Source organism: Phyllostomus hastatus, unplaced genomic scaffold (genome assembly GCF_019186645.2).
Source record: "Phyllostomus hastatus isolate PE091 unplaced genomic scaffold, TTU_PhHast_1.1 phas_contig_30, whole genome shotgun sequence".
NCBI classification, from domain to species: domain Eukaryota; kingdom Metazoa; phylum Chordata; class Mammalia; order Chiroptera; family Phyllostomidae; genus Phyllostomus; species Phyllostomus hastatus.
Genome location: NW_025333841.1, coordinates 1863342 through 1883814, shown reverse-complemented (window position 1 = coordinate 1883814; position 20473 = coordinate 1863342). Strand labels below are relative to the sequence as shown.

At 42.9% G+C, this 20473-nt stretch overlaps 1 protein-coding gene across 3 annotated transcripts in view; it reads left to right on the top strand.

Moving 5' to 3' along the window:
* The first annotated feature begins 17513 nt into the window (after nt 1-17513).
* The window catches only part of NEXMIF (neurite extension and migration factor), a 172243-nt gene continuing 169283 nt past the window's right edge, over nt 17514-20473 (top strand). For 2 of the 3 annotated variants that reach the window (XM_045839335.1, XM_045839333.1), the window contains exon 1: nt 17514-17646. The gene's annotated coding sequence lies outside the window, so the exon portion shown is untranslated. The remainder of the gene's footprint in view (nt 17647-20473) is intronic. The other variant, XM_045839334.1, reaches the window with a different exon arrangement.

Genomic DNA, 20473 nt, shown 5'->3' with positions numbered 1-20473 from the left:
AGCAAGATAGAGGCATAGGTGGATGCACCGTACTTCCATGCACAACCAAGATTAGAACAACAACAATTTAGAGGCAAAAAAAACACCCAGAACTGATAGAGAATTTATCTGAATGGAAGTCCAACAGCCAAGAAGTTGAAGTAGACCCGTTCATCCAGACCGGTAGGAGAGGCGGAGAGGAGCAGCCGGGCGCGGGTTGCGGCGCAGAGAATAGGGAGAACTGGACGCATAAAGCAACCGGGAGCGCATAAGGCATCTGGGGGACACAAGATCGCAGCGGGTGGACCCTGAGTACGCAAGCGGCAGCAGGCAGACCCAGTGAGGTGGCGATTGTGGACCAGGGTGGAGCGCGCAACCCAGAATCCCAGAGAAGGGACTGAGGTGCCAGGAGAAAGGAGTTACCGCCATTGTTCCCTCTCGCCCCCGCCCCCACATATAACATCACAATCTAGCGACTGGGGTGCCCAGCCCTGGTGAACACCTAAGGCTCCGCCCCTCACCATAACAGGAGCAACCAGACCAAAAGAGAGAGAGAGAGAGAGAGAGAGAGAGAGAGAGAGAGAGAGAGAGAGAGAGAGAGAGAAAAATGTTTCAAACAGAAGAACAGATCAATGCCCCAGGACTCATCCTTTTGAGCGACTAGGAGATAGCCAATCTATCAGATGCACAGTTCAAAACACTGGTGATCAGGATGCTCACAGAATTGGTTGATTTTGGGCGCAAATTAGATGAAAAAAATGCAGGTTACCATAAAAGAGATGAAGGAAGATGCACGGAGAACCAATAGTGATGGGAAGGAAACTGGGACTCAAAACAATAGAGTGGACCAGAAGGAAGAAAGAAACAACCAAGCAGGAAAGAATGGAGAAATAAGAATTCAAAAAAACGAGGAGAAGCTTAGGAACCTCCAGGACATCTTTAAACGTTCCAACATCCGAATTATAGGGGTACCAGAAGGGGAAGAGGAAAAGCAACAGATTGAACATGCATTTGAACAAATAATAAAGGAGAACTTCCCCATTCTGGCAAAGGAAATAGACTTCCAGGAAGTCCAGGAAGCTCAGAGAGTCCTAAAGAAGTTGGACCCAAGAAGAAACACACCAAGGCACATCGTAAGTACATTAGCCAAGGTAAAAATGAAGGAGAGAATCCTAGAAGCAGCAAGAGATAAGGGACAGTCACCTACAAAGGAGTTCCCATCAGACTGTCAGCTGATTTCTCAAAAGAGACCTTGCAGGCAAGAAGGGGCTGGAAAGAAATATTCCAAGTCATGAAAGACAAGGACCTATATCCCAGATTGCTCTATCCAGCAAAGCTTTCATTTAGAATGGAAGGGCAGACAAAGTGCTTCTCAGATAAGGTCAAGTTAAAGGAGTTCATCATCACCAAGCCCGTGTTTTATGAAATGTTAAAGGGACTTATCTAAGAAAAGAAGATAAAGGAAAACCATGTATAGTAAAATGACAGCAAACTCACAATTATTAACAACCACACCTAAAGCAAAACCAAAAGAAACTAAGCAAACAACTAGAACAGGAACAGAACCACAGAAATGGAGATCACATGGAGGGTTAGCAACAGGGGAGTGGGAGGAGGAGAGGGGGGGAAAAGGTACAGAGAATAAGTAGCATAGATTGTAGGTTGAAAATAGATAGGGGGAGGGTAAGAATAGTATGGGAAATGTAGAAGCTAAAGAACTTATAAGTATGACACATGGACATGACTAAAGGGGGGATATGGGTGGGAGAGGGTGTGCAGGGTGGAGGGGAGTGAAGGGGGGAAATGGGACAACTGTAATAGCATAATCAATAAAATATATTAAAAAAATAAAATAAAAGATGATTGGATAAAGAAGATGTGATACATGTATACAATAGAGTACTAGTCAGCCATAATAAGAAAAAATGATATACTGCCATTTATGTCAACATGCATGGATCTTGAGAGTGTATTATGCTAAGTGAAATAAGTCAGGTGGAAAATAATTCCACTTATAATAGCATCAAAAATTTAAAAATTACAGTTAGTTTAACAAAATAAGTATATAATTTATATTCTGAAAACTATAAAACATTGTTATAAGAAATTAAAGAAGACCTAAATAAATAAAAAGACTTCCCATGAGGCAGTTGAGGCTAGGTGGTCCCTGGATTACAGAAGGAGAGAGAACTAGAGTTGGCAAAGTAAATAACTGGCCAGGGATTAGAATATTATAACATAATTATGTCCAATCATTGCCAGGAGATGTGCTCACAAGCACAGCTCTCATAGTTGAAGCTTATCTTCCACCATTTTCTTCTCCTTTGTGGCTCTTAGCTGCAGGCCTCTGATATTTCTGAGCTGTTGCAGCCACTGCCAATGTACACCGAAGACGGTGCTACCACCAGGACCTGAAATTAAGGACCTTATTTTCTGCATCATGGATCTTCTTTGAGCCAGGATATGCCTGCATTTACAGGCTACCTTTAACAAGACAGCTCCTGAATCAAGGATGTCTCATGTTGCTTAAATCTGCTCTATTTTTTGGTAAAAGAGCTATCACTGTTTTTCCTCCTGTCACACTCTTTTCAAAACTCACGCTTGGGTGTCCCAAGGTTTGGGCCAAAGCACAAGCTAAATGGTAGACAATGCAACCAGTGCTCTACTCAGTTTTACCTTTCTTATGCTGTTGATCCAACCTTGTGGGCCTCCATTATTTTTATCCTTGGGCTAAATTGTTTCCTAGAAGACTTCTCAATCCCTCATCTAAATAGATCCCTAGAGAGACTACTTTATCAGTTCCACAGACATGTGTCAGCCTATGCTAAACAGTATGTGCTTAAGGTGAGACTCCTTGCCCCATCCCATAAGTGATACAATTTTCATCCGATCATTAATACCTTATTTACTAAATATCTATTATGTGTCAGGTCCAATTATGGACACTGAGGAATTAAAGATGATCACAATGCAATCCCTGCCCTCATGGGGCTTATCTTGAGGTGAACAGACAACAAATAAGATGGTATATATTTGTTATTTAATCCAATTTGGCTCATAAGAAAAGTATAAAGTACTGTGAGATGTGATTGGAGGGTCAAACCAATGCTAAGGCAGCGGGAAAGCTTTCTTGAGGACACTGCATTTTAGAGGCTATGGAGGAGTTAAGCAGGTGAAGGGGGTTGAGGCAGAGAGATGAGCTTTTCAGGCAGAGGGAGCAACATTCACCATTCATTTGTTTATTTATTCATTTATTTAATGAACATTTACTAGACACCTACCATCTACCAGGCATTGTTCCAGGTGCTGACAATACCATAGTGAAAAAAAACAAAAACAAAATTCTTTTTTTTTTTAAAAAGAGCTATTCACTTTCTTTTTTTTTTAAAGATTTTATTTTATTTTTATTTTTTAGAGAGGGAAGGGAGGGAGAAAGAGAGAGACAGAAACATCAATGTGGGGTTGCTGGGGGTCATGGCCTGCAACCCAGGTATGTACCCTGACTGGGAATCGAACCTGTGACACTTTGGTTCACAGCCCGCGCTCAATCCACTGAGCTATGCCAACCAGGGCTTAAAAACAAAATTCTTGTTTTCATGTTGCATACATTCGAATGGGAGAGAGGCCATAGACGAATAACATAAATATGTCAAATAATTGGTATGTTAGATGGTAAGTGCTATGGAAATCATAAAACAGCAAAGCATGATAAGAAGTGCTGATGACAGATACTGGGAAGGGTGGGGTGGAGTGCAGTTTATAAAGATGTAAGGTAGGGAGGCTCCTAATACTTTTCAGAAGTTGAAAGTAGGTAAGTATGGCTTTGGGAACAAGAGTGGATGCTTGTAGTGCTAACTACTGGTACTATCTTCTATTTATATAGCACTTTGTTTTAATGTATATCATTTCACACACTACCCAGTCTTGCCCAGTCCTTGCCAACAGTGTATTTGACTCTCTTCACCAAAACCTTCTGATTCCGCTTGTGAGGACAGTTTCCATGGGAATACGCCTTCAACTTTATAGTGGAAGTCAATAGAGAATTAGGATTCTTTTTACAGAAATGTGTTTTTAGCCAACATTGCTGGGTTTAAAATGTGTTTGTGGAAATTATTTTAGAGCTTTAAATTCTAGCTGATTAGGCCAGACAAAGGGGAAAGCATGTTGGCAGGATGACCAACTGTGCAAAGGAAGAGAATTCTGATTTCCCAGGAAGGCAATGCTCAATGAATTCTGTGAAGCAGGAAAGTGGTGGATCTGGCTTTCATAGGAGGTGATATGTAGCTAAATGTTCAGAAGTCATCTTCTCTAACAAGTAGACAAGTCAAAGCCCATCAGCATGGTCATAGAGAATGAGTCTATACTGCATTTCCAGAGTAAGTTCCTGACACACCTGACACATTGTATGGCATTCAAAGAAAAATACTGAGAAATAGCATAGGTATTGATGTTTAAAGTGGAGGAGAGGAGGGAAGCATTATAGATACTAAGTAAACACATTTCGGTACAGGCTCTGTTGCTTACTACCTATATAAGTAAGCCTCACTTACCTGAAAAATGAGAGTGAGGATACATCTTTCACAGGATGTTGTGAGAAATAATTGAGATGATGAATGTGAAGATCATTTTAGGATAACCGTAGTTAATTTTATTGAGATTTTCGTGTTCACCAGAAACAGTTTTAAGCATTTGACATAAATTAAGTCATTTGATCCTCACAACAACCGTAGGAAATTGGTACTCTTATTATTGCTCTTACTTCACAGATGGGGAAACTGGGGCCCAGAAATAGTAGGTAATTTACTCAAGGTTACACAGTAAACCAGGGTTAAAACTCCAGAGGGCATGCTCCTAACTCTTATACACACTGCTTAGGTAGCAATTCAAAGGGTTACATAGTTTATTTTCAGAAGAGGAATATGAAATCTAGCTAGTAAATAGAAATGGGATTCAAACCTTGGTCAGTCTCCAAAGTCTGTGCTTTTTTCACTATGCAGCCTCCTGTCAGCACATAATAATGGTAGCTATCATTTGCTGACTGCCTATTTACCAAATACTTTATATACAGTACCACTAATGTTCATAAGGTAGATAACCTTACAAGGTAGATATTATCCTCATCTAGCAGATAAAGAAAATGAATCTCAGAGAGATGTTCCTTGCCCAGCTACACACTTCAGGGTTTGAATCCACATCTGCTTCACACCAGAGCCTGTGTCAACGCTACCTGCCTCACACCAGAGTCTATGTCAACTGTACCCTGCTATCATTCTTGCAAAGTGTAAAGAGCACAGGTGTTCATATTTAGAGTCAGAGTGTGTGACAAGAAGCATTAGCTGTATGCTTCTGGGAACTCAATTGATATTATTTTATATGGTGCCAATTAGCTAATTCCTACACAATTCATCATCTGATTTAAGGTGGCACATCTGCTTATTTCCAGCATCCCCTCCCTTCTAGCTCTTTTCATGCCTCCCATCTCTCTCTCCTTGTCTCCTTTCTATTTCCTTTCCTAGTTCCCTTTTTTCTCTTTCTGTTTCCTCCTCCAATCTCCTCTTCATTGCTAGGGCCATCTGAATTCAGGCAGAGAGAGATATGAGGGAATCTTCTGTGAGACGGGTTATATTCAGGGTCACACCAACCTTGGAACTGAACCTCTTTTAGAAGAAGTGATCCCAGTATAGGTGATCTCATATTGAACGAGGAGCCTGGCAAATGGCCCAGCCTTATCAAGTTTTTGAGAAACACGTTGATGGAGCCGGGCTCAAGAGAGAACCAACTGTTCTCTGGAGGTATTCATTGGGAGCACTCATCTTCAGGGCCATGGCTGGTGCAAAATTATGCATGAACTTTTCAGCTCATTGAGTTATTTAGACATTTTATTCTTCAAATATAAGTGCCTAGTGCTGTCTGAATAATGGAGAGACAAAGAGAAGGAAGCAAGTTCCCTGCCCTTAAAGATATAGGAATTCTCAGTTCAGTGTGGGAGCAGACACATACATACCCAAATACTTATAATACATAGAGATAACTGCTTTAACAGGGCTTTAAACTATACTAGGTGCCACAAGAGCCTGCTGGAAATAGCCACTCATTCTTTCGGGGAAAGTAGGAAGAGTCAGGGAGGGATTCAGTAAGGAGATGACACCGAAGCTAGGCCTTGACAGGTGAACATCAGATCACCAAAGAAGAAGGTCTCAGAACAAAGAACTTAGAGACAGACGCATGAAAGAAAATGCAACTTCTGGGAATACCAAATTGTTCAGTGCTTCTGTTAAAGATTCAACTCCATCACTTACTGACTAAGCGACTGGGCCAAGTCACTTGCCCCTCTTGGCTTGCTTCCTCCTCTGTTAAATTGTAAGTATAATAATAATGATCAATTTATACACACTATGAATCTTAGTAAGATTATTTGAAAAGCAAACAAAAATGATTAACATGAAATTCTGGCAGCATGTGGATGTGTGAATTTAGTCATTCTTTTAAACTTTTAAAGGCTGTGTAATAGTAAATGTGAAGGAGCTTTATAAATTATTAAGCACCACACACATGTTTGTTGGTAACACTGCAAATCTCAACACCACAGGAAAGCTTAAGAGTTTAGTTTTCAGTCACAGTGTTCATTCACCTGACTCCAACCCCCCCCACAACTAAGTCTGGTGTTGGGATACCTCACTCCATCCTCTCACCACATCTTTTAATTAGTTTATGTTGGTGGGGAGATGTGAGTAAGACTATGTCCTTGTACCCAACCCCCACCCTATTCTTACCTTCTTCTCTTTTTGTCTCCAGACATCAAAAGGGGATATATATTCTTCAACTCCCCTTCGTACTCCACTCTCCCCTATGTCATTCCAGAAGTTTCAGTCAGTCTTTAACTCTCCTGCAATATTCAAACATCTTTTTTTACAAATCCTCACTCGAGGGTACATTTTTAAATTTTAGACAGAGAGAAATGGAGATTAGGGGAAGAAACATTGATGTGAGACAGAAACATCGATTGGTTGCCTCCCATGCGTGCTGCCTCCCCTGACCAGGGATAGAATCCACAACCCAAGTATGTGCCTTGGCCAGGAATTGAACCTGTGACCTTTTGATGCACAGGGCATCACTCCAGCCAACTAAGCCACTCAGCCAGGGCTATTCAAGCAACTTAATTCCAGCATCTGGTATGCTGTATTGTCAATTCTTAAATCGTATTCACCATGTCTCTCACAGTTGGGGGATAGTGTGTGTCTAGGGGACATCATGCAAAATAGACCTCCTAGTGATTTGCCTTAACCTCCTAGGGCTGAAACATAGAATAAAGACTTGGACTGTTCTTGTGTTTAAAGTGTTTTTATTACTTAGGATTTGGTAATCAGGCATGCTTTCTCTATCCATGAAATGGGCAGGGTGTATGTGCCCTGAGTAATTAATATTGTGTCACAGGAAGCCTGAGGAGAATGGGTGTTTTGGCAAAAAAAAAAAATATAGCAGGCTTTCCTGGCTGAGTACATAATTCTAAGTTCTATTAAAGCAATTAGCTCTCCAACTTATTCTTGGCAGTAGTCCCTCAGCCACAGCTACATGCAGATGATTATATATGGCCTCATTAATGTCATATGTGTGTGAGTCTTTCCTTTCTGGAGAGACTTTAAGCTCACAAAGGGCAATACCTATATCTTATGGACTTATGTATCTTCATTCTATGTCTAACATAATGTTTGGCACATAGGAGCTCTTGTATTTGAATGAATGAATTACAGCTACCTGAGTAAATCACAGATATGTTAAGGGAGACAGGATAACTTGACTTGGGAATTCTTGAGACTCTTGCTATTTGGACTATAATACTATAGGGGGGTTACAATTGCCTCCTGGTGATAGGGTAGCCAATACTTTCTTAGATGCAGATGCTTATTCTACTGGTTAGGTAGTACATTGCTGCCCCCCAACCTACTTTCCACAGCTGCTTCCCTCTAACTTGTAAGTGGAAGGTAAATCAACCATTTAAAATTTTCAACAGTAATTAATGAAACACCTATTATATGTCAAGCAGTGGGATAAGACATGAAGTATACAGAGATGAATAAGACAGTCTCCAGCCTTGAAGAGTTTGACTTGTGGTCAGAGGAACAGACTTATATTCACACACCTATAATACAGAAGCAAGAGTGTGTAGCGTGAGGTCAAAAGAAAGGGATAGTAATTTGGTATGGAGGATGTAGTGGGTTGATTGGTAACTCCCCAAAATATATGTCCAATTCCCAAGCCCCAATAACTGTGAATGTAAATTTCTGTGGGGAAAGGGTGTTTGCAGATGTAATAAAGTGGTGGATCGTGAGATGAAATCATACTGAATTAACCAGATAAAACCTACATCCAATGACAAGTGTCTATATAATAAGATTAGCAACATAGAGAAAAAGGAAAATTCATGTGAAGATTGCAATAGAGGTTGTAGTTATGTCAACGTAAGCCAAGGAACACCAGGATCTGCCAAAAGTTGGAAGAGGCAAGAAAGGATCTTTCCCTATAGCCTTTAGAGAGAGCATGGCCTTGCCAACACCTTAATTTCACACTTCTGGCCTCTGTTATTTTGAGCCACCAACTTTGTGGTAATTTGCTGTAGCAGCCATGGAAAAATCATACAGGGGAATTAAAGAAACACTTTAAAAAGGATATGGCACTTCAACTAGAACTTAGGAGTAGAGAGTACTTTCATTCCAGGCCAAGGAAATGGCATGAGCAAAGTAATGGAGATATAAAATGGAGACTGTCTGTGTGATTGGAGTACCAGCTATGTACAGCTGGAAAGATATTGGGACTGCTTTATAATTAATATCTTAGGCATATTGACATTTTGTTTCTCAGACTTTTGGGAGCCATTGAAGATATGAAGGCTTAAAGTAACAAGAGAGAATATCCTGTTATTTAACAAAGCTGAGGACACTCATTGACTGCTCTGAACAAGTAGTCACATTGGATGTGTGTTGACTCCACATTTCCTAGATGCCAGTTGGATTGGTTTACATGTAACCAAAGAGGATGCTCAGGGAGCATTTATGTTACATACATGGGAATATCTCTTTTCTTGTCTTGTTCTTGACTTGCTCTTTTGAAACACATCATCCATTCTGGGCCAGATCTACTTGGGACACATTTTGTGGCATCATTTGCAGTGCAATGTCCATGGGGATTTGGCATGATTGTGTATGTGGATGGATCTGGAGAAGCTACTTCAGGGAAGGTCAGGTCTCTAACCCAGCCAGTGCTTCAGTTTTCTCCCTAAAGTAATTTTTTCTCACTCTTCTTTTACTTACATTATTTGTCCTGTGGCCTGAGCCAGTCATTATTTTTCACATGATACTATCACTGTCACCACCATTATCAACATCAGCATCAGGAGCAGCAATATTAACAGCAAAAGGGGGATATCATAGGAACTGCTAGTGTAGATAGAAGGAAAGTCATGACTTCTTTCTCAATGACTTAAGAAAGCCTTCCTGCAGAAAGGGAGGTTTCAGGAACTTCTGGAATACATGTACAAACAGACACACTTGTTATAGTCCTCTACATGTCATGTCTTTTGCCAGACGTTTTCATATATCTTAATTCACAAATTTCTCAAAAGTTCTCTGTGAGGTAGAGGTTATAGTTATCCCCTTTCAACAGATTGTAGCTTTGAGAAGACTCAGTAAACTTCCCAGGACTATGAAGGGGCAGAACCCAAGGTAATTTGATGCCAATCCCAATGCTTTTATACTTTAACACAGCTCACCCTGCTTTCCTCTACCTGGGTTGGTGGGTGGGAGAATACAGTACACTCTGAGGTATCGCATTTTATATGAAAAAAGTTCTTTACGATTCTTTTCTTAAAGGAGAAGAGATAACCATGTCTAAGAAGTTCTCAACTAGATATTTCTAGGGCTAGGTGAGCTCAGTCTGGCTGGTGTCTCTTCACTTTGGGACAAATGTTCAAACTAGGAAACTACCTTGCAATTTCCAACAATGTGCATTTGGCACTACTAATACCTCTTACACTGAATAAAGCCTATGTGTCTGTGCCTGAGGGGGAGCTCAGACTGTGCAGAGCACTCTGGTGGTGCTCAACTCAGGGAAGCCCAAAACTTACATCACATTCTATACATTATGCACAAAACTGCAGTGCCACTCAGGTAGGTGCACAGTTGCAAGATGGAGAGCTGCATTACACTGTGGGATCTGGCTCAAGAGAACTGCTGATCTCTGTCCATGGTCCTGTCCTGAGTCTGGACACACTTCTTCACCACCCACACTCACACTCCTACTTTTCTCATGCCCTCTTCAGTGCTGCCAGGCCACAAATATTTGACCTGTAGCTTTATCTGGGTCTTCTCCAATGGCCTTTGACAACTGAAGATGGAAATGGTCTTCTCCAGACCTCAGTTCCTTAACTTTGAGTCACTCAGCCTGTCCTAGCATATTTCAAAGACTCACCCTGAGAGAGAAAATGCTCAGTGGCAGAAGTCCTTGTCTAAGCTGGCTTTGAACACAGCAGCCAAAGCACCCGAGCATGCTAGGCAAATAGGGGCAGGACATCCCAAACACTGTTGATTGAATTAAACCAGCACTTTGATTATCTGGCCTCAATTTTTAGACCCAGCTGTTGTAATTCAAATCTACTTCCATAGGACAATAAGCTCAACCAACAGGTTTTGTTTGTTTATTTGTTTTAAGGCTTCAAGGAAGCAGGCTTCAAGAAGGAGAATATCTGCAGTGGGACATTGTTTTTTAATAGATTGTCATGAACAAATGACATGATGTACATGAAAATCCATCATAAATGTTCATCATTGCTACCATCTAAGCCCTAGAGTTTAGTGTTTCATCTAGCTACCTAAATAGTATATGGCCATGACCTCTATTTTCCATGCTTAGAAAGAGTCAGAATTTAAGGCTAAAGTATCATAGAGTTCCACAGCCTCCGAAGTCTGGCCCCATTCAACCCATCTAAGTCTGGCTTACTTTCTGGAGTGAGCCCCAGCTCCAGCCACTCTAGATATGTAACTGACTCACAGATACACTGCTCACATCTCTTTTTGGCACTTCCTCAGTTCATGCTCTTCCCCATGCTCAATATGCTTTTCTTTTCACTGCTTCGCACAACCCTAATTCTCCACAGGGCCACCACACATGGTGCATGCCCAGGGACCCCCCAAACTCCTTTTGATTCCTGACCAAAGAGGACCCGACTTATTTTCACCTCTCATGCAGCCCTCATTCTGCACAGCCTGAGAATATTGATTTCCTGTGTTTATATGCCTAGGCTAATAGACTATGAGCTCTTTTGAGGTAAAGACTATGCCTTAAATTGCCCATATTTTCTCCTCTTCAGACCCAACACAGGATCCCAACCAAACACTAACTGAATAACTCAGAATGAGAACTTCTTTGCCCCTCCTAGGGCTGCTGAAAGGGAAAAGATGAAACATCTGTCTACTGTCAAGAGAGAGAGATCTACCGTTTTCTAATGCTGTTTAGGACAAAGGAGGGGAGTATTGAGGCAGCTTGTCAGTTCAACTATATTTAATGGGATCCCTCGGTGTTCTGGGTGCTGCCCTTCCAACAACAGGAACAGCCAATGCTGGTTTTAATTTATTGACCTGAGTTCTTTTGTGCCATCCTTTGGAATTCACCAAGCAAAGGTGCCATAAATTCCCAGCCATAGGCCATTATTATGATTGTTTTATAGTTTCTGAGCACAATATGATACATTATGTAAAAAATAATATAATAGTTTCCTACCTTGTATATACATATGATACTGTGATAATGTTATTCTGTCACTCACCTTATTTTATCCCTCTGGGTTAAAGGTAGAACATAAATTTGAGCTGAAAAACATCCTGTATCTATCCTCAGCATGATGGAAGAAAACTTTCTGAGTCCAGCTGCAGGATGGCAATACCTCTATGGCTGCCGAATTCCAGACACTACAGCTCCCTTCACTGGGCACAGGCCATTGTGGGACTGTTTGAGATGATAGCAGGCTGAAAACCACAACACCCTTGGACTTGGGTGGCATCTGAAAGGCTAAGAATCACCCAGGATTGTAATATGGAAGTGATGGGGGAGTTAAATGTTTTTCCCTAAAGAGAAACTCCAGTAAACTCTGTTTTAATCTTTACTATCAAGTTCTATTAGGCAGTGAATAAAGAGATTATGTTCTCCATTTTCCCACAGGGAGAAATAAAGAATCAGAGAGGTTCAGCGATTTTCTGAACATCACATGGTTTGTCAATGGTAAAATTAAGGTCAAGATCCAAGATTCTGGTTCTAGTCTTATACTCCTTCATTATTCCACTTGGCCCCAATGGACATTCTACAACTGACTGTTAAATAGTAGGTGCCAGTTGTTCCCAAATGGCCCCTTATTGCATTGAAGTTTCACAGTAATTCTTTTCTTTAGATATACTTTATTGGAAAAATGGGTATGTAAGAGAGCCCTTGTTACTTTTAAGTCAATAAAACCCTAGGGAAAGGGATGGTGTGAGCTAAGACAGCTGCCTTGGCCTAAGTTTCCCTCTAGACAGAGCAAAGAATGTAGTGAAAATCTGATCAATGCCTTTATATTGAGTTCCTCTCTTGTGCTAGGCACTGTGGTCAGACATGGGCACCAAAGTTACAAATACCTGCTCTCAAGTGAAATCAGCATTTTGAAGAGATACCTAACTACCATGTTCATTGCAACATTATTCACAATAGGCAAGATAATGAAACAACCTAAGTATCTGTTGATAGATGAATAAAGAAAATCTCTCTCTGTCTCTTACACACACACACACACCCCACTGGAATATTACTCAGGCTAAAGCAGGAAATCTTGACATTTGTGACAACGTGGATGAACCTGGAGGACATTATGGTAAGTGAAATAAACTAGACAGAGAAAGATGAATACTGCATGACCTCACTTCCATGTGGAATCTAAAAAAGTTGAACCATAAAAACAGACAACAGAATGGTAGATGGTAGGGGCTGGGGGTGGGGGAAATTGGGAGCTGTTGGTCAAAAGGCACAAAGATGCAGTTATGCAAGGTGAGTACATCCTGGAGATCTAATGTACATCATGGTAACTATAATTAATGATACTGTATTTTACACTTGAAATTTGCTAAGAAAGTTGATCTTCAGTGTTTTCACCACACCAAAATAAATTGTAATTATGCGAGCAATGGATATGTTAATTACCTTGATTGTGGTAATCATTTCAAGATGTACATGTATATCAAAACATCACATTGTACACATTAAATACATACATTTTTTATTTGTAAATTTTAAAAAATACCTGTTTTCCTCTCTGTAAGTAAAGGGTCTAGAAAGGAAAGAAGACACATAATCAGACAATGTCAGTATCTTATGCTTAGTATAGTAATTAAGGTAAGCACAGGTGCTATGAGGGCACAGAGGAGGACACCCACACTAACCTACAGGTCTCAGGAGTTTTCTTGGAGTAACTACAGATAACAGCAGTGCCTGGCCTGTTGAAATCACTCAATAAAGGTTAGATATCATTATTATGGCAATAAGCATTATCTGTGCCCTCAAGGACCTCACAGTCCAGTAAGGGAGAAAGTACAAATACATAACTATAATAATATCCAATTCATGCTAAATGATCTGTTGGAGAAGACAGAAATGGATAATAGCTCACATTTAATGAATGCTGCCTATGTGCCAAGCACTGTTCTAACATTACACATACACACACATATGTATATATATTCTTCATTTAGTTCCCACAACAACCTTATGTTTAATTACATTTCCCCTAATTAGAGGTGAGGACATTGAGGTACAGAGAAATAAAGTGACTTGCCTAAGGCCAAGTTAGTTACAACTAATAAATGGTGTTAGGTAGTCATATATGAGAAAAAGAAAAAAAGCCATCCCTGACATCTGGAAGCTGGCTTGGCACTCACAGGTAGGCCATGTTGTTTGCCTGTTGGACATAAAAAATCTCAGAAAATACTGACACCAGACAAGGTTACTCTGATAACATGATAAAGTGAGACAAAACAATGCTACTTCATAATTTAGTCTAAGCATAGACAAAAATAAAGTTACTGTGCCACCCACAAAAGCTTTATGCCCACTTCAGTCTACACCCATAAATACAATTTATTAAGATGCTCAATTATAGAATTGTCCTTGCTGTCTGACAGCACTCTACAGAATGAATCCCAACTTTCTTAGACTCTCCCCCAGTCACCCAGCCAAAGCCAAAATCCCGTAATAAGTTTTTTTAAAAGATTTTACTTATTTATTTTTAGACAGAGGGGGAAGGGAGGGAGAAAGAGAGGGAGAGAAACATCAGTGTGTGGTTGCCTGTCATGTGCCCCCTACTGGGGATGTGGCCCACAACGTAGGCATGTGCCCTGACTGGGAATTGAACCGGGGACCCTTTGGTTCACAGGCCAGCACTCAGTCCATTGAGCCACACCAGTCAAGGCATTCTTTCTACCACCCTTTGACTAAGACATCTCGTGTTTCCCTATTGTATTACTCTGCTAAGGCTAACATTAAAAAATATCACTGACCGACTGCTTTCAACAATATAAATTCATTTTTTCACAGTTCTGGAGGCTAGAAGTCTAAGATCATGTTGCTAGCACATTTGGTTTCTCCTGAGAATTTTCTCCTTAGCTTGCAGATGGCTGCCTTCTCAGTGTCCATGTGCCCCTGGTGTTTCTTTATGTGTCCAAATTTTCTCCTCTTATAAGGACACAGTCAGATTGAATTTGGACCCACCCCAACCACCTCATTTCAACTAAATCATCTCTTTAAAGGCTCTTTCTCCAAATATAGTCACATTCTGAGGTATTGGTGGTAAGGCTTTTAGATATAAATTTGGGAGGGGACACAGTTCAGCCCATTACATCTACGGTGTACATTCTCTGTAACTGTAATAAGTAATAAACTCAACTTGTTCAACTACTGGTGCGTTCCTGGTAGTCTTTGGGTGAAGGGAACTGATGCAAATTACAACTGGTAACTAACAAGCAGGTAACTTTAAAAGGGAAGAATAGCATACGTGGTTCATACAGGTGAAAACAATGTGCTTTGAGAAAAGTGGCCATTAAGATCCAGCCAGTAGGTGGGCGGCATTTCAATGTTTAACCTTGTTTTTGAGGACTCAGGCCAAATATTATTTTTCTTCATATTTACCTCAGTACCTGAGAGATACAAATGTATGTGCACAGTGCCTGACAGATGCGAGACAAAGAAGCTATTGTTTCTAGTCTCAACATATGTACATCTAATTTCTTTGTAGCTCAATTTTCTCACCTGTAAAATGGGAGCAATAAAATTGTGTTTATTTTGATGATTAAATAAAATAATTCATGTATGGGGAGAATGGGAAGGGTTTACAGGAACAAATATAAAGGACACATGGACAAAAACTGGGGGGTGGAAGTGGGAGGGAGGTGGGGAGGGATGGGTGGGTGGGCTGGGGTGGGAGTAAAGGACAGAAAACTGTACTTGAACAATGATGAAAATAAAATTAAAAAAAATAATTCATGTAAATTGCTTAGCACAATGTCTGGCACATAGTAAGATCTTATCAACTGTCAATGATTTAAGGATGAATTTTATTTATGGATGAGTTTCATAGATCTAAAGTGAGAGGGTGAAAGGACAACCATGTTCCAAGCAGGTGGAATGGCAGAAACCAAGGCACATAGATGAGGAATTAATTGTAAAGGTGCCCCTTGTTCAGACACGTTATGGCTCAGTGATGAAAGACCCATGGAGAGTGCCTCAAACTTGGTTAGACATCCCAAACCTTGTTGGCAACGGGATATCTAGAACACTTGTCTCTTCTACTGTGCCAGGGAAAAGGAAATAGCCCCATCCCCTACCAACCTGTGCTATTTCTGGGAAGGGGTTTTGTGACAGGCCATAGAGCCTCTGTTGATGGTGAAAAGTTGCACACATCAGGTCTCAAAGCCTAAGCGCTGGCAGCAAAATGGGCCTGCAGCTGTAGCAGCAGAGAAACCCGACTGAAGAAACTGTGCTTTGGCTATGGCTTGCTGGAGCAAGTGCACACAAAGTGCTTAGTTTGACTCCTCTCACTCTGGCACCAACATTTCTATCTCTCCCCCTGGCTCCTAGTGGTGGGGGTTCAGGGACCCAGGCCCCAACCTTACACTCAGGGCTCCAGGAGTGCCAAGTGGTCCCTTCTGAGTTAATCTCGACCCCCTTGCTCTTTCCTGTTGAGTTACCAGGAATTCTGAAGGCACATGACCACCTCAGGGGTTTCCCGATGACAGCAGTTGAGCAGATCCCATTTCCTTCCTGGCACATTTCGGGTTCCCTTTTTCTCTCCTTCTTCATTCCAAAAAACACCTCTGTCCAATTCTTTGGGAAATGGCTCTTCATTCAACCCTTCCAACACGACCCACCCTTCTGGAGGCCTAGGCTCTGAAGTTACGGGTAGGCAGAGGTTGAATGATTAGATGTTTGGTGAAAGAAGCCATTGAGATGCTCTTTCCCAAACTTCAGAGCGCCCCTCTCTGTACACATAACCACCCTGAGAGACGTGGGAGAGTGCTCTCCGCCTGCTTGTCTGCCGGGGAAATAACGCTTCACTGGCGCGGTGGACAGGGCTAGCTGCAAGAATGAGTGGGGGGTGGGGTAGGGGTGGGAAAGGGGGTGCGCGCCCTTTATGACAGGTGGCTGCGCAGTGCGCGCTCCCGGGAGTCTGAGGGGAGGGAGGGACAGACGGACAGAGTGGGAGGGGGGGACATAGGGAAGAGGCCTTAGAAAGGGTAGAGAAAACGGGAGGGAAAGGAAGGGCAGTGGCGAGGAAGGGAGGTAAAGGGGGAACGAGTCCAGCAAGAACAGCCAGATTGGAGGAAACAATGGCAGGGGCAATAGCGATGGTGGCAGCCGAGGCAGTTCCACTCTGGGCACCTTTCTGAATGGGCAGTGGCAGCTCTGGGAGAAGAGGAGACCAGGCAGCGCCCGCGGAGGCTGTGAGAAAAGCGGCGGAAGGAGGAGGAGGGGGAGGAGGAGGAAGAAGAGGAGGAGGAGGAAGAGGAGGAGGAGAAAGAGGAGGAGGAGGAGGGGGACGAGGCAGAGGGAGAACCCGGGAAGGAAAACCAGTAGCAGCAGCCGCAGCAGCAGCAGCAGCCGTCGCCGCCACCACAGCACTAGCAGTAGCGACAGTAGCAGCATTTAGCCGTAGCTTTAACGGGGTAGTGACAGTGGCAGCTTCCCTCCTTCTCTCTCCCTCCCGCCGAAAGCCACAGTACCGCACTGAGCGGGCTCCAGCGCCTTGCGCGCAGCCGTCTCTCGAGGTAGCCACGGCCCGAGCTAGAGCTGGTGCGGGCCAAGCGCGGACCCCCGGCGCAGCTGGCAGCCACTGAGGCACTGAGCTCCAGGGCCAAAGCCCAACAGCTCTGACAGCATCTAGCAAGGCGGCGGCGGCGCCTGAGGGAGAGAGGCGCGTCCACCTGGCGGGCCTGGCGCATGGAGCTCAGGCAGAGGTGGCGGCAGCGGCAGCAGTAGCAGCGGCGGCGGCTAGAGACACGGCGGTGGTGGCGGGAGCCCAGCTTTAACTGTGGCCGCGCTCACTCCAGCGCCCGCTGCCTGAGCCCGCCCGCGACGTGCACACAGGAGTCGGCCTGCGAGGTGAGTACGGGCGCTGCCACGCAGCCCCCTGGCCTCCTCGCCGGCTCCCGCAGCTGACTCCGGGTGGCGGCGGCAGCGGGTGGGAAGGATTGGGGGAGGCCGAGACAGAAGAGGAGGAAGGGCAGACGCAAGGGAGGGTGTTGGTGTGAGAATGGCGAGCGTGTGTGTGTCTGTGTACTAGGTAGCAAGGCCGCGGGGGCGCGCGGTCCCGACTCGCCCTGACAGGCACTGCAATCTAGGAAAGGCCTCTCTCTCTCTCTGCTGGCGCCGGGGGGAGGGGAAGCAGGCGGCTGGAGCTTCCGCGCTCACACGCACAGGGCCAGGCAGCGGGCACCAGCCAAGTGTTGCCTCCTTTCAGGCTGCTGCCCAGGAGACCGTGGCCAGGGAATGGGCATGAACACCGAACGCTTCGGCGTGAGCGGGAAAACCCACGCGGCAGCACGATCCGGGGCCCGGGCCAAAGCGGCAAAGGTGCGAAGCGCTGCGGCCCGCACCTCTTGAGCCTCCCGCGCGCGCCGCGCTGCCCTGCGGACCACAGAGCGCCTCTGAGCACGCGCCACTCGACTGGGGCTGCGGGCGGGTCTCGACGGGGGGCTCTATGGAGCCTCACTCAGCTTGTCACCGTTGCGGGCATTGCCCCGAGGCCCCTTCCCTCTCAGATGGCAGTCGAATTGCCGCGCTCCTGCGTGGCTTCTGGAGCTGCGCTCTGCCATGCCATGCCCCGCCACACACATCCGCTGGAGTCTGGCACACCGGCTGGGGTGGGGAGGCCGTGAGCCCGCGCCGGGAGGGGGGCCCGGCTCTGGGAAAGTGTGGAAAACGCGCCGCTGAGTTGGCGCCGTTCTGCTGAGGAATCCAGTGGTTTCAGCTTGACTGCTTCTGTCGGTCGGATTCGTGAGAGATTGAATCACCGGCGCAAGGTTTTCTGTCTTCTTCAAAGTTAAAAAAAAAAAAAATGGCATCCCCATTTTGACACTTGAATTTTGTCGAGTTTCTGGTTGCAGTTTGGAATGAGTGGGTTTCATATTTTGCATCTACGTTTTGGCTCCCAGCATATTGTTGAATTCTGTGCAGTATACTTAGCGATGTGGTCTTTTCCTAACATTCCATTTTCTAGATTGTTATCTGAAAAGACATGATTTGTGTGTACGGCTGCCTAGGGTGTTTTAAAAAGCATCTAAAGCACTTTAACCCAGGATTTGAATATCTCTTCAGTTGTTGGTGAAGCAGAGTGTGCTGATAATCCTGTAATATTTGTCTTGGTGAGAAAGGTGCTCCAACGGTTTTCCCTGAACTGTAGAGACAGATCATTTGAGTTTCCAGGGATAACTCTCCCTTACATCTTTTATACATACGGCAACATATGACCAAACGTTTTATTTACAGCAATGACGCTGTCATGGCTGAGGAGAATTTACACTTACTTAAAAATATTTTTAGAAGGGAACAAAAAAGCCCTAAGTAACTGTCATTTTACATATTAACTGGGAACCCTGCTAATCAAATAAAACTGGCTGAGTGTCTGAAACTCTATCCCAGTGAAGTATGTGGCTGTGAATATAATTAACCATCTGTCTAGTGAACAATTTAAATTTGGGCTGGTACATTTTTATTACAGGGTCTAATTTCTGGAAGACTTGAACATTTTACCAAGCAGTAACAACAAAAACATATTTGCTTACTAGGTCAAAGATTTGTTTGTGTGGTAGTGGGATTTCCCTTTCTCTCCCCTCACCTCATCTTTCCTAGTCCCCACACTCCTTGACCTAGGAGGTTAAAATGAACCTCTTGCTTTTGCAAATGGCATATTTACAATACAGAAATTCAAAGCCAGGGCAGCTAGTGATTAGACATTTCTGTTACTTGGAAATACTTTTCAATATTTTACCTCTCACAGAACCTGTATAGGTTGCATTTCAGTTGAAAAAATACAATTTTTATGGACATGTGTACACATGGAATAAGGTTATTCAACAAATTTAAACTTAAAATTTAACTCCATTTCCTTTTTCTTATTCTATTTTTAATTTTATTTAAATTGTTGTTGCAGTACAATTTTCTATCTTTTACTCCCATCCCAACCCACCCACCCAACCCTCCCCTCCCCTCCTTCCTTTTTCTTATTCTAATTACCCACTTTGCTTTCCCCAACTGTCCTAACCATCCTTTCACCGCCCCCCCACAAAATCATATCCTTTTATTATTATAACCAATTTTTTAGGTTAACAGTATTCACATTTGTGATTTTAACAGTATGTTGACAAAACTGCTTTTCTTTGTAAATCGAAAGTGTAAAATACCATAACATGAAAGGACATTGTCCATATTAAAAATGTTTCCCTCTCATGTGATTTTAACCAAAAATTTATTATTAGGAAAAAAATAGATTTTGGGTGGAGATTAAATGGCCCTGGAAAGATTAGATTTCTGAGACTCTACTAAATAATTGTTGCTATAACATAACATAACATAACATAACATAACATACCTAAAATTAACCACAGATTGATTGTGCAGTATTTTCCTTTAAATGACTAACACTTTAAAACAAATTTTTGGCTAAATAACAGCTCTGATAAATGGGTAACAATTATTGTGAGAACCTGGTAAAATTTGATGTGTCAAGTTTGTTAAATAAATCAACCTGTTCAGTGAATAAATCTTCAATGCATCAACGCTTTTTAAAACACACACAGACACACACACAAGCAAATATATAACGTCCTGTTGTCAAAGTCAAACAAGTACAGAACAGTGCTACTTTCTCTCTATTTTACCCAGTCCTCTCTTTTTCTTTTTTCTACAATCTTCTAGTTACCTGTAAACT